Source organism: Carassius carassius, chromosome 47 (assembly GCF_963082965.1).
Source record: "Carassius carassius chromosome 47, fCarCar2.1, whole genome shotgun sequence".
Lineage (NCBI taxonomy): Eukaryota > Metazoa > Chordata > Actinopteri > Cypriniformes > Cyprinidae > Carassius > Carassius carassius.
Window position 1 is genome coordinate 24,316,000 of NC_081801.1, and position 13,696 is coordinate 24,329,695.

Genomic DNA, 13,696 nt, shown 5'->3' on the forward strand with positions numbered 1-13,696 from the left:
TTATGTTATATAATATTTTGAAGATGATCAACAGTTTGTTGAAAACGAAACCCTACTATGGACCACATGTGGACAGTGACTTTCTAGATATTATTAATATTTTTGAGAAATATTTTTGAGAATTTTAACAAACAGAAGTGCAGTAAATCGGGTCATTGTTCTTGCACAATATCTGCCAACGGCGATGAACGGCTCAGAAGGAGCATGAAATACACAATTCGGTTGCATCATTGTGCAGTTTGTCTCAATGTCAAATACCACATATTTGATAGAAGTAAGAGTTCATGTTCTTGGTTTGCTTTGAAGGCCTCATCCTTCACCTTCATAATCAACCTTTACCTTTGTTGATAATTTAGAGCATTTCAGCATGACAATGTATTGATGTCAACACAAGTTCATGTTTGGCAAACCAAGATAGATGTGCAAGAAACAAACTTGGGAATGATTAACCTGCACAGAATGCTCAGTAAACTTTAGCATCAATAAAATAGCAGAATGATTTCAACTGTCATTTCGAGCATATACTTCACAGCACTACTAGTGCAGTATTTCTTTATTTTTTTTTCACGTTTGAAAATAGTAGAAACTGCATAACCACAAGTTCAAATTAAGAATGTAAATGCACATCTTAAATGTCAGGATGGCAGGTCATGGCACACAGCCTAAGAAAAGAGAAAAACTGAATTACTGAGTAATCTAGATTTAATTCGCTTGAGACTCTTTGTTCCCTTTGTTCTTCAAAACTCAATCTCAGAGCTGAAAATTTTAACCTGAATGAGAGCACATTTAGCTCATGTGAAATCATTTTTATTATTATTTTAATATAATACTGTACAGAAATTTATAAAAATATTAATCTATAAAAAATAGTCATAGCCAAGTCAATAAAAATTGAGTGAAATTAAATAAATAAAAAACCTTTTTTATAATTGTATCCATTGATTGGTTTAAATTTATCCACCTGTTTTTCTTTAGTTTCTCATAAAAACACACTGAAGCTATACACATAGAACTACATGATGAAGACACAAACAATAATCAAATTCATTCAACAATTCAACAAAACACATACAATAAAAGTACTTATTCTCACATTAGAGTAGTTGTTCGGGAACAGGCTACAGAGAACCGGGGCAGTGCTGTGTGATGCACCATTAGAAAAGGCTTCCTGATCCTTAACCAAATCTATTTTGATGTCATCAGATGTATTAAGTAATAAGAAGAACAGGGACCAGAGACAAATTAATATAATTAGGCATTTATGGAGTCAATTTAATGCCACATATATACACAAAAGAATAAAGTTTTGCAAAAGAAAATAAAGTTTTGCAAAGGAAAAATCAAGTATTGAGCAAAAAAAAAGTTTTTTTTTTTTAACAAATAAGCATTTCTTAAAGAGAGAGAGAGAGAGAGAGAGAGAGAGAGAGAGGGATGTTCATTCATGAAATGGGATGTCCTGTTGTTTTTCTAACATGGCTCATTAATGCAGGAATACCTAATTACAGCTAGTTCTACTTTCAGGTAGCCAATAATTAACTTAATTTCGTTCTGGATGAGAGAGAGTGGTTTCGTCCTGAACACATTTCACCATTTAAGTATCTGAATGTCAGACACAACTCCCAGAATTTTGTTACAAGAACATTCTCCAAATATTTATGTGTTGGTCCTGGAAACATACAAAATGTTTTCTTGATGTTAGAGGAACGTTTTTAAAAGGTATGATGTTCCCCAAACGTTCTTTGAGCTTATTTTTGATTGAAGTTGTGATGGATCATCAGTTCAGCTTCACAGACCATATTGCTACAACGACTCGGTCCTGCAGACTTGCCCTATACAACATTAGGAAGATTAGACCTTACTCATTTTAAAAAAAAAAAACATCTAAGGACTCATCTTTTTCACCAGCACTTAACCAATTAATACTAGTACTTACCTTTTCTTTTCTTGTCTATCATATTCTCAAAAAAATAAATAAAAAAATAAAATTAACCTGGCTACGTGTTCTGCACTAGACTAACTGAGACTTGTCATGGAACCTGTATACTGTTGTTGTTCTCTTGTTGATCTGACTGCTTCTATTTTCCTAATTTGTAAGTTGCTTTGGATAAAAATTTTTTTTATGGTTTTGTAATGTTACAAATCAATGTTCCTAGAATGCTGAAATTTAAATCAAACTTAAGTTGAAAGAGCATTTGAGGATCATCATACCTTTAAAAAAAACTTTCCTCTAACATCAAGAACATTTTTATGTTTTTATGAAAAGATGTTAAGCATTTTTATGTTCCCAGAGCCAACACTGAATATTTGGACCCTGTTCTTGTAACACAATTCTGTGAGCTGGGGACTGATCTCTGGGATGAATCTCAATCACACACAGCACTGAAAACAGAATGGTTTGGTTTGCAGTGCTGCAGATTCTTCCGTCATTTTGCAATTGCAGCTTTCCGCTGAATGCAAAAAAAAAAAAAAAAAAAATCAAGCTTGCTGAACTGAACTCTGACCTGCGAAATCACTTAACCAAAACCCCCTTGACCACCAAAATAGACTGCACGTCACACACACACACACACACACACACACACACACACACACACACTTAACACTATAATAACACACATTTGAAAGCTATAGTGCAGGTGGATTGGTGGATGGTAGCTATAGTAACGTTTTTAATCTCTTAAAGACCTAGCGCTGAAGGGCCACTATTTTATCTGTTAAAAAGAGTTATTGTGTGCACATCCCACCTTCTGGCGGGTGCTGGACAAAGAAGGACTACTGAAGTGAAGAAATGTGATGTCTGCAACACTGCTAACTCCCATAATTTATTAAAAAACTGATCTTTTTCGCAAGCCCACAGATCGCAACACTATATTGCATGGGGATAGTTTTCATCCCAGGCCGTTGGTCAAAAGTCTCCTAATAAGTCAGTTTAATCGTGTACACAGAATATGCAGCGATAACACATCTTACTCAAAGCAGGCTGCGGACTTGACAAAAAGATTCCTCAATAGAGGGTACAAACAAGATTGGGTGGATTCGGCAAAAGAACGTTTTGATCAGACAACGCAAGATGAGTGCCTTCGATCAAATAAACGCACAAAACCCCCAAACAAGTCTCCTTTATGCTGTGTAAAATACTCTCCACTTGTATCAGAATTTAGAAAATCTGTTTACAAACATTGGCACATTATTGATTCGGACCCCAAACTAATCAGAGTCTTCCCAGAAAAACCTAAGCTTATTTTTAAGCGTGCTTCTAACTTAAAAGACCATCTAGTTAAGAATGATATACGTCCACAACTTACAACTCCTTTTTTTAACATGCCAGAGGGTAATTATAGATGTGGAAGTTGTGCCCAGTGCTCCTATACGCATAAATGTAAAAATTTTAATCATCCACACACTGGTAAGACACTATCTATTCGCGGCACCATTACATGTAGTACCACACATGTTATTTATTTAATCAGTTGCCCATGTGGCTTATCATATGTTGGTAAAACAACGAGAGCGCTACGGACTAGGATCAGTGAGCACAGAAGCACCATCAGAACAGGAGATGAACGTAGTCCTGTTGCTGCTCATTTTAAATTAGCTGGGCATAATGTCAGCGCCCTTAGATATATTGGGGTGGAGCAGGTCAACAAACCGTTTAGAGGAGGTGATCATGGTAAAAAGCTTCTCCAACGGGAAACTTTTTGGATTTACTATTTAAACACATTATCTCCTTATGGTCTTAATGAAGATTTTGACATAAAGCCATTCTTATGAGTACATTTGTGTTCGAGCCATGCTTACAATGAGTGCATTTGTGTTTCTGCATGTAGGCTATGTATGTTGATTGTTTTCTCCATACAACTGTTCCCTTAACTGAGTAATGAGTGGGGTTATTATGACTTGTAATTGTCACATGACTTGTATTTGTGTGTGTCTAATTAAGGTGATCACCTGTGTCTATTTAAAGGTGATTTCACTTCACATTGATATTTAGCCTGATGAAGACCTGAGGGTCGAAACGTTGCTTGTTTTTTAATAAATTATGGGAGTTAGCAGTGTTGCGGACATCACATTTCTTCACTCCACTATTTTATCTGTCTTCTTTTTTGAGGAAGACACCTGCTGGGTTTGTCCATAGACACATTTTTATTTTTTATTTATTCATTTATTTTCTGGATTGGAGTCTATAGCAAAGAGTGAAATGATGAACAATGTTTTATTAAAACGCAATGTTTTCGTATAACAAATTGACATATTTGTATTATCGCCATTTTTTGTCATCATCACCATCGTTCCCTAGAGCAATATCCAGCAATATCCAGAGGAAACCTTATTCCACATGATTTGAAGGTGTGAGTCAAACTAGGGAACAGTGCGCCCCCTGTGGGCAGAACATATACGTTGCCTTGTACCTTACATGTGCAATGACAATAAAGTTGAATCTAATATATATATATATATATATATATATATATATATATATATATATATTATTATTTTTTTGGACCGTTGACCTCTCTTGTCATGTTAAAGGATTAATTCACTTCCAGAATAAACTTTTCCTGATAATTTACTCATCCCCATGTCATCCGAGATGTTCATGTCTTTCTGTCTTTAGTTGCAAAGATTCCATTCCATGATTTTCTCTATAAAATGGACTTCAATGGGGACCAATGGACTGAAGGTCTAAATTGCAGTTTCAGTGCAGCTCAAAGGGCTCTACATGAGGAATAAGGGTCTTATCTAGCAAAAAATAAAAATGTAAAAATATATATACTTTTTAACTAATTATTATCTTAACTGGTCAGATCAGATACTGTAAATCCCAAATTTGGAAGGATGGTCATAACTGTTGTGAATGACAAATGATAGTTGTAATTTTAATATTATCCACTAGAGGGAATCACAGGATACGAGGAGTCAAAGTTGAAATCTAACACCAGCAAAACCATGTACTGTACAGCCCCCACAGCATGGATTGTTTCCAGTTTAGTCATATTTATTTGTTAATATAATATGTTAAAATGTTATGTATACTATAGTTAGATATATATGTATAGGCAGGAGGGTGAGTCCATTAAATGCTTTTTAATCTGAATCCTTGGGTCAAGCTCTAAAAAATGAATTGGCAGATTTTATTTTTGACTTTTTATTTTATTTTGTTTAACTCCTCTTGGCTGTACGTCTTTTCACATGATATTTGGGGTGTATCATCTGTGGACTCTCAAGACCAGTGCTTGAAGTAGAAAAAAAAGTACAAGTTATCTCCCTCATTAATTGATTTAAAAGCTTCCAGCAATCAGGTTCTATTACATCTATTACAAAGTGCATGATAAATAAAGATATTGTTTCTCAAAAGAAAGAGTCAACTCTGAACTGCCTTAACGAGTCGTCATAGTTTTGAATATTTTGCCTGTTACTTATATACGTCACTGTCAGGGATCTGGCAAGCCCGGTCTCTACCAATCAGCAACGCTCACAGTCACCTGAGTACCAACCAGCCACACCTGCCACGCATTACAAAACCAATCACCACCAGTATAAATACCAGAGATGGGACCAAGTCACACATGTGCAAGTCTCAAGTAAGTCCCAAGTATTTTTTTTCTTGGGCAAGTCAAGTCACAAGCTATGTCAAGTCCAAGTCAAGTCACCTTATTATTGTAATTTTACCTGCAGAATCTGATCTTAATAAAGTTAAAAGACAAGATATAAGTAACTGTCAGTAAATTAAAATAATTTGGATTTGCATTGTACATACTCATGTTCAGTAAAATACATCATGTAATCAAACAAAATTTTAACTTCATAAAATTATTTATTTTTCACTTCTGCCAACAGTGTTTGAAATGTTTTACATTTTTAACATTGAGTCCATAAAACAAAAAAACAGCTTAACATCCAACAGACTCCTCTCTGAAGACCTCTCTCTCTCTCTCTCTCTCTCTCTCAAACAGTTTACATACAACATTAAACTTTGTTACATTTCTCCTCTCTCTCTCTCTCTCTCTCTCACACACACACACACACACTCTCAGAGTATATTTATAAGTCATTACCTCTTTAACAAGGTATTGCACTTGCAAAATATAAGATTCGAGAGAGTCTTGTCTGCAAGCCGAGCACGATGTGGCCATGGGGTGAGCTCGCGCAAAACAAAACACATCTTCAGCACAGCGACTAATTTGCATGTCTCTGATTGGCCAATGCGTTCAACAGACATGTCTGTGTTTGGCTACAATGCTCTACGCTGGAACTAATGGAACTAATGGAAGCGACACGGTCGCGATGCGCACGCGGTGCGAAGCGCTCATTTTTTCCAGACGCGTCCGCACCGCATCGAGTTAAAAACATCTCAACTTTTCAGAATGCCGCAAGCGCACCGCAGGTCATGTGACAATAACTAACCAATCAGCTTCATCCTTTCCCGTAACAACGTTGAAAGCTCAGCCAAGATGAAGTAACAGCTGATCATAGCTGTATATGGATTGCCATGTTTGAAATAAATTTAGTAGCAGAGCTACTGCAAGCGATTTTTAGTGCTGCAAATCCATTTATCCTTTGCTGAAATTGCCTCATCTTCATGGAGAGAGCACTTCATGATTGCTTAGCAACGGCAGACTTTGGAAAGAAGGAGAAAGCTGCGCGCCTAGCGTTTTCCACGCGTTTTTAGGTGCGACATGTGAACGGCCCCTAAGGAAAGGTTAGATGAATGTGATCATTTATGTTTGGGCCTTTTTTGTGCCTGAAATCGCTGATACAACCTTTAATGGCTACTTTAGCTATTATTACATTAGCTAACTACCAACTAACCAGATAACATTAACAAATTGACAAGCACTTACTGGGCAGAATGGCTCTTCAGATGACGGACGAAATTGGAGGTTGTCGTCTGGCTGTCCGAGATTTGTATGTTGCATATCTTGCAAAGTGCTGTTCTTCTTTTGCCATCTTGCAAAAAATTATTGAAGACAAAAGCGATGACCCTCGGTACCCCTCCGGCTGACATGTTGATGTGATGTGAAATCTGATCTAAGTGGGCATGGTGTGCGTAAGGTACGAGAGGGCATGACTGATGATAGTGTCCTGATCCAGTCATGACAACGCTATTCTCAGCCTGCGCTCCAGCTGAGTAATCAACTTTATTTGTAAAAATAATTTATCTATTCAAACTGACCCCTCCTTGAACTGCCACCTTAACGTGGTGGAGGGGTTTGAGTACCCGAATGACCCTAGGAGCTATTTTGTCCGGGGCTATATGCCCCTGGTAGGGTCTCCCAAGGCAAACAGGTCCTAGGCGACGGGTCAGACTAAGAGCGGTTCAGAAACCCCTTATGAAGAGATTAAATCAAAGGACCGTGACGTTGCCCGGTATGGCGCAGCCGGGGCCCCACCCTGGAGCCAGGCCCGGGGTTGGGGCTCGTATGCGAGTGCCTGGTGGCCGGGCCTCCCCCCACGGGGTCCGGCCGGGCTCGGCCCGAAGGAGCGACGTGGGGCCGCCTTCCCGTGGGCTCACCACCTACAGGAGGGACCGTAAGGGGCCGGTGCTTAGAGAATTGGGCGGCAGTCGAAGGCGGGGGCCTCGACAGCCTGATCCCTGGACACGAAACTAGCTCTAGGGACGTGGAATGTCACCTCACTGGCGGGGAAGGAGCCCGAGATTGTGCGTGAGGTTGAGAGGTTCCGACTAGCGATAGTCGGGCTCACCTCTACGCACAGCTTGGGCTCTGGAACCACACTCCTCGAGAGAGGATGGACTCTTCACCACTCTGGAGTTGCCCATGGTGAGAGGCGGCGGGCTGGTGTGGGTTTGCTTATAGCCCCCCAGCTCAGCTGCCATGTGTTGGAGTTTACCCCGGTGAACGAGAGGGTCGCTTCCCTGCACCTTTGGGTCGGGGATAGGTCTCTCACTGTCGTTTGTGCCTACGGGCCGAACGGCAGTGCAGAGTACCCGGCCTTCTTGGAGTCTCTGGGAGGGGTGCTGGAAAGTGCTCCGACTGGGGACTCCGTCGTTTTACTGGGGGACTTCAACGCCCATGTGGGCAACGACAGTGACACTTGGAGGGGCGTGATTGGGAGGAACGGCCCCCCTGATCTAAACCCGAGCGGTGTTCAGTTATTGGACTTCTGTGCTAGTTACAGCTTGTCCATAACGAACACCATGTTCAAGCATAAGGGTGTCCATCAGTACACGTGGCACAAGGACACCCTAGGCCGTAGGTCGATGATCGACTTTGTGGTCATTTCATCCGACCTCCGGCCGTATGTCTTGGACACTCGGGTGAAGAGAGGGGTGGATCTGTCAACTGATCACCACCTGGTGGTGAGTTGGATCCGATGGCGGGGGAGGAAGCTGGACAGACTCGGCAGACCCAAACATACTGTGAGGGTCTGCTGGGAACGTTTGGCCGAGTCTCCTGTCAGAGAGATCTTCAACTCCCACCTCCGGCAGAGCTTCGACCGGATCCCAGGGGAGGCTGGAGATATTGAGTCCGAGTGGACCATGTTCTCCACCTCCATTGTCGAAGCGGCCGCTCGGAGCTGTGGCCGTAAGGTCTCCGGTGCCTGTCGAGGCGGCAATCCCCAAACCCGGTGGTGGACACCGGAAGTAAGGGATGCATTCAAGCTGAAGAATGAGTCCTATCCAGCCTGGTTGGCTTGTGGGACTCCTGAGGCAGCTGACAGGTACCGGCAGGCCATGCGGACTGCAGCCCGGGTGGTTGTGGAGGCAAAAACTCGGGCCTGGGAGGAGTTCGGTGAGGCCATGGAGAATGACTATCAGTCGGCCTCGAAGAGATTCTGGCAAACCATCCGGCGCCTCAGGAGAGGGAAGCAGTGCCCTACCAACGCTGTTTACAGTAAAGGTGGGGAGCTGTTGACCTCAACTGGGGATGTCGTTGGACGGTGGAAGGAATACTTCGAGGATCTCCTCAATCCCGCTGTCACGTCTTCCATTGAGGAAGCAGAGGCTGAGGGCTCAGATGTGAACTCGTCCATCACCCAAGCTGAAGTCACCGAGGTAGTCAAGAAACTCCTCGGTGGCAAGGCACCGGGGGTGGATGAGATCCGCCCTGAGTACCTCAAGTCTCTGGATGTTGTGGGGCTGTCTTGGCTGACACGCCTCTGCAGCATCACGTGGCAGTCGGGGACGGTGCCTCTGGGATGGCAGACCGGGGTGGTGGTCCCTCTTTTTAAGAAGGGGGACCGGAGGGTGTGTTCCAACTACAGGGGGATCACACTTCTCAGCCTCCCTGGGAAAGTCTATGCCAGGGTACTGGAGAGGAGAATCCGGCCGATAGTAAAACCTCGGATTCAGGAGGAACAGTGTGGTTTTCGTCCAGGCCGTGGAACACTGGACCAGCTCTATACCCTCTACAGGGTGCTGGAGGGTTCATGGGAGTTTGCCCAACCAGTCCACATGTGCTTTGTGGATTTGGAGAAGGCATTCGACTGTGTCCCTCGTGGCGGCCTGTGGAGGGTGCTCCGGGAGTATGGGGTCCGGGGCCCTTTGCTAAGGGCTATCCGGTCCCTGTACGACCGGAGCAGGAGCTTGGTTCGTATTGCCAGCAGTAAGTCAGACTTGTTCCCGGTGCGTGTTGGACTCCGGCAGGGCTGCCCTTTGTCGCCGGTTCTGTTCATGATTTTTATGGACAGAATTTCTAGGCGCAGCCAGGGGCCGGAGGGGGTCATGTTTGGTGACAACACGATTTCGTCTCTGCTCTTTGCGGATGATGTTGTCGTGTTGGCCTCATCAAGCCAGGACCTTCAGCATGCACTGGGATGGTTTGCAGCCGAGTGTGAAGCGGCTGGGATGAGAATCAGCACCTCCAAATCCGAGGCCATGGTCCTCAGTCGGAAAAGGGTGGCTTGCCCACTTCAGGTTGGTGGAGAGTTCCTGCCTCAAGTGGAGGAGTTTAAGTATCTTGGGGTCTTGTTCTCGAGTGAGGGAAGGATGGAACGGGAGATTGACAGACGGATCGGTGCAGCTTCTGCAGTAATGCGGTCGATGTACCGGTCTGTCGTGGTGAAGAAAGAGCTGAGCCGCAAGGCGAAGCTCTCGATTTACCGGTCAATCTACGTTCCTACTCTCACCTATGGTCATGAGCTTTGGGTCATGACCGAAAGGACAAGATCCCGGATACAGGCGGCCGAAATGAGCTTTCTCCGCAGGGTGGCTGGGCGATCCCTTAGAGATAGGGTGAGAAGCTCAGTCACCCAGGAGGAGCTCAGAGTAGAGCCGCTGCTCCTCCACATCGAGAGGGGTCAGCTGAGGTGGCTCGGGGAATCTGTTCCGGATGCCTCCTGGACGCCTTCCCGGGAAGGTGTTCCGGGGGCGTCCCACTGAGAGGAGACCCCGGGGAAGCCCTAGGACACGCAGGAGAGACTATGTCTCCCGGCTGGCCTGGGAACGCCTCGGTGTCCCCCCAGAAGAGCTGGAGGAAGTGTCTAGGGAGAGGGAAGTCTGGGGTTCTCTGCTTAGACTGCTGCCCCCGCGACCCGGCCCCGGATAAGCGGAAGAAGATGGATGGATGGATGGATATTCAAACTGAAAACATGATGTGATTAACACTCAAGTCATTCAAGTCATCGTGTCTCAAGTCAAGTCAAGTCCCGAGTCTTTAACTTCCAAGTCCGAGTCAAGTCTCAAGTATTTTATTTTTTGTCAAGTCACAAGTCATAAAAATAGCGACTCGAGTCGACTCGAGTCCAAGTCACCAAGTCACAAGTCCCCATGTCTGATAAATACACTCACCCACACCGCAGATCCCCTTCAAGCCTCCAACAGGAACAGTCTCATCCCTCTTGTCTCCAGAGCTCCTACAATCCAAGCGCAACGTATACTCACCTTTTGGTGTTACACTAACCTGTGTCTTTGTTCTGCTGCCCTCAGGACCGCGGATCAACTGTTCACTACCAGTGATTCAATGGTCGCTGAAGTCTCCTATGATTACCCTGAGTGGATACTGTCTTCGGCACCTAAGGAGAAAGAGAACATTAGTGAGTGATCAGTGACTGTGGCTTTGACGTTACAAGAACCCAGCGAACTCACCTGTTTGCATGACCAACCCATGTGACTCTCAGACTACCCATATCTCATCATTGGAGATTCACCGCGCACTTGAGTGAAAGGATTTACTGCACACTTGTATATATATCACTCAATAAATCACTGTTCTGAATTCACCTACCTCCGTCTCCCGAGTCATCCTGACAGAAGGCTTGACCTAACAAATATACAGGATGAATTCAGCGCAGTCGGAGGATAGCGCTTCCGGCAGTTCAACTCCCACGTTGGTGTATATGGCAAGCTCGATATCGCGACCAGCGCCCTTCTCCGCCAGGGAGGAGGACTGCAATGGGTTCCTACTCCAATGTTCGCTTGCACTGGAGCAGCACGCACATCAGTATCCTACGGAGAGATCAAAAATCTTGTTTATCATACAGCAATTGTCCGGGCTCCTTGTCTCCTCCTTACAGAACTTCATCGGTCATTTCAAGGAAGTGTTTGGACACCCAGTGGGGGATTCCTCAGTCAGCAATCAGCTCCTTAACTTACGACAAGGAAAACGAACCGTCTCAGAGTACTCTCTTGAATTTGCACTTTGGCCGCAGCAAGTGGTTGGAACGAGAAGGCCCTCTTGACTGTCTATCAATGATAAATTCTGCTCTCCGAGTCCAACTCGCCATTTATGATGACACTCTGGGATTGGAAAAGTTCATGCAACAAGCTCACCGCGTTCATCTAAGGTCCCAGTTTTGCTATCATGAAACGCATTCAGCTGATAATATTCCCCGCTGCAGCACTCCAGAAAAAAGCTCCAGAACCACCACCCGAAAGAATGCAAGTGGATTCCCAACGGTCAGTGGTGAGTTCGGTCCTTCCTCAACACTCTGTTTCTAACCCACTAACCATCTCTGTGACTTTGAAGTTTAGAGGCCTTGATGTAAAGGTTACCACCATTGTTGACTCCGGATCAGCTGGAAATTTCATTTCAGTAAAAAACTCGTTAAGACCCACCGTCTCCAGAGGGTTCGAGCTACACAGCCCTATTCAATCTACGCAGTCACAGGAGAAATGATCAACAAGGGGTACGTGACAGATCAAATTGCACCTATCATCCTTTGTGTTGAACCAAAACATCAAGAACAATTTACACCACTCATACTTACTAATAGTCGCGCAGAACTCATACTCGGCCGCCCTTGGTTGATTCAGCACCAACCTTTTATAGCCTGGACTACAGGGGAAATTCTTAAGTGGGGTTGTAAATGCCAGAACACCCAAGTAAGTCATTCCATGTCCCATGTAGATAACAAACCTGTTCCTACGCCATTAAATTACATGTCCATTGAAAGTCCCAAGGAAAATCAATCTGTCAATTTCCCATCTTGTTATGCCTCCTTTGCAGATGTCTTTAACCCTCTTGCAGCCTCTAAGCTCCCGCCACATTGTCATTGGGATTGCGCAATTGATCTGGTCCCCGGAGAACCCATTCAAAAAGGTTGTATATACTCCCTGTCCATCCCAGAACAGAAGGCGATGAAGGAGTACATGGACGAAGCCCTTAAGCAGGGATACATCTGACCATCTACTTCTCCAGCAGCGGCTAGTTTCTTCTTTGTTCCAAAAAAGGATGGAGGATTAAAGCCTTGCATCGACTACTGAGCTCTAAACAATATTACAGTGAAATTCAGCTATCCTCTTCCACTAATTCCATCCTCTCTTGAACAGCTCCAAGATGCCCGGATCTTCACAAAGCTAGATCCGCGGAGCGCATACAACCTGGTCAGAATTAGAGAGGGAGATGAGTGGAAGACGGCGTTCATCACCCCTGCTGGACACTACGAGTACTTGGTGATGCCGTATGGTCTTGTAAATGCCCCTTTCGTCTTTCAAAGTTTCATGGATGAGGTCCTCTGCGAGTATCTGAACCGTTTTGCTCTCATCTACATAGATGACATCTTAATTTACTCACCAAATGAAAGAGATCACCAATGTCATGTCGCCCAAGTGCTCCAATGATTAATAGAATTCTCTCTTTTTGTAAAGGTTGAGAAGTGTGTTTTTCACCAGCAATCCTAGGATACACAATCACCCGTAAAGGGGTGAGGATGGATGACCGGAAAACACAAGCTATTACCTTATGGCCTACACCTAAAACCATCAAAGAGCTCCAGAGATTCCTTGGCTTCACCAACTTTTATCGTAAGTTTATCCATAACTACAGTATGATAACTGCACCTCTAACCTCACTCTTGAAGGTGAAACCCAAGACCTTGCAGTGGAGTCAAGAAGCTGAGAAAGCATTTCAAACGCTAAAAAAACGCCTTTACCACAGCCCCACTCCTTTAACACCCAGATCACGAAAAGAAATTCATTGTTGAGGTGGACGCCTCCACTACTGGCATCGGCGCCATCTTGTCCCAGTATCCTGATAACACAACCAAACCCATTCCCTGTGCTTATTTCTCGAAGAAACTGTCTCCAGCAGAAATATATAGGCAACAGAGAACTCCTTGCGGTTAAACTGGCGTTGGAAGAGTGGAGACACTGGCTAGAGGGGGCTAGACAACCATTTCTCCTACAAGCCAAGCGTAATGTATACTCACCTTTTGGTGTTACACTAACCTGTGTCTTTGTTCTGCTGCCCTCAGGACCACGGATCACCTGTTCACTACCAATGGTCGCTGAAGTCTC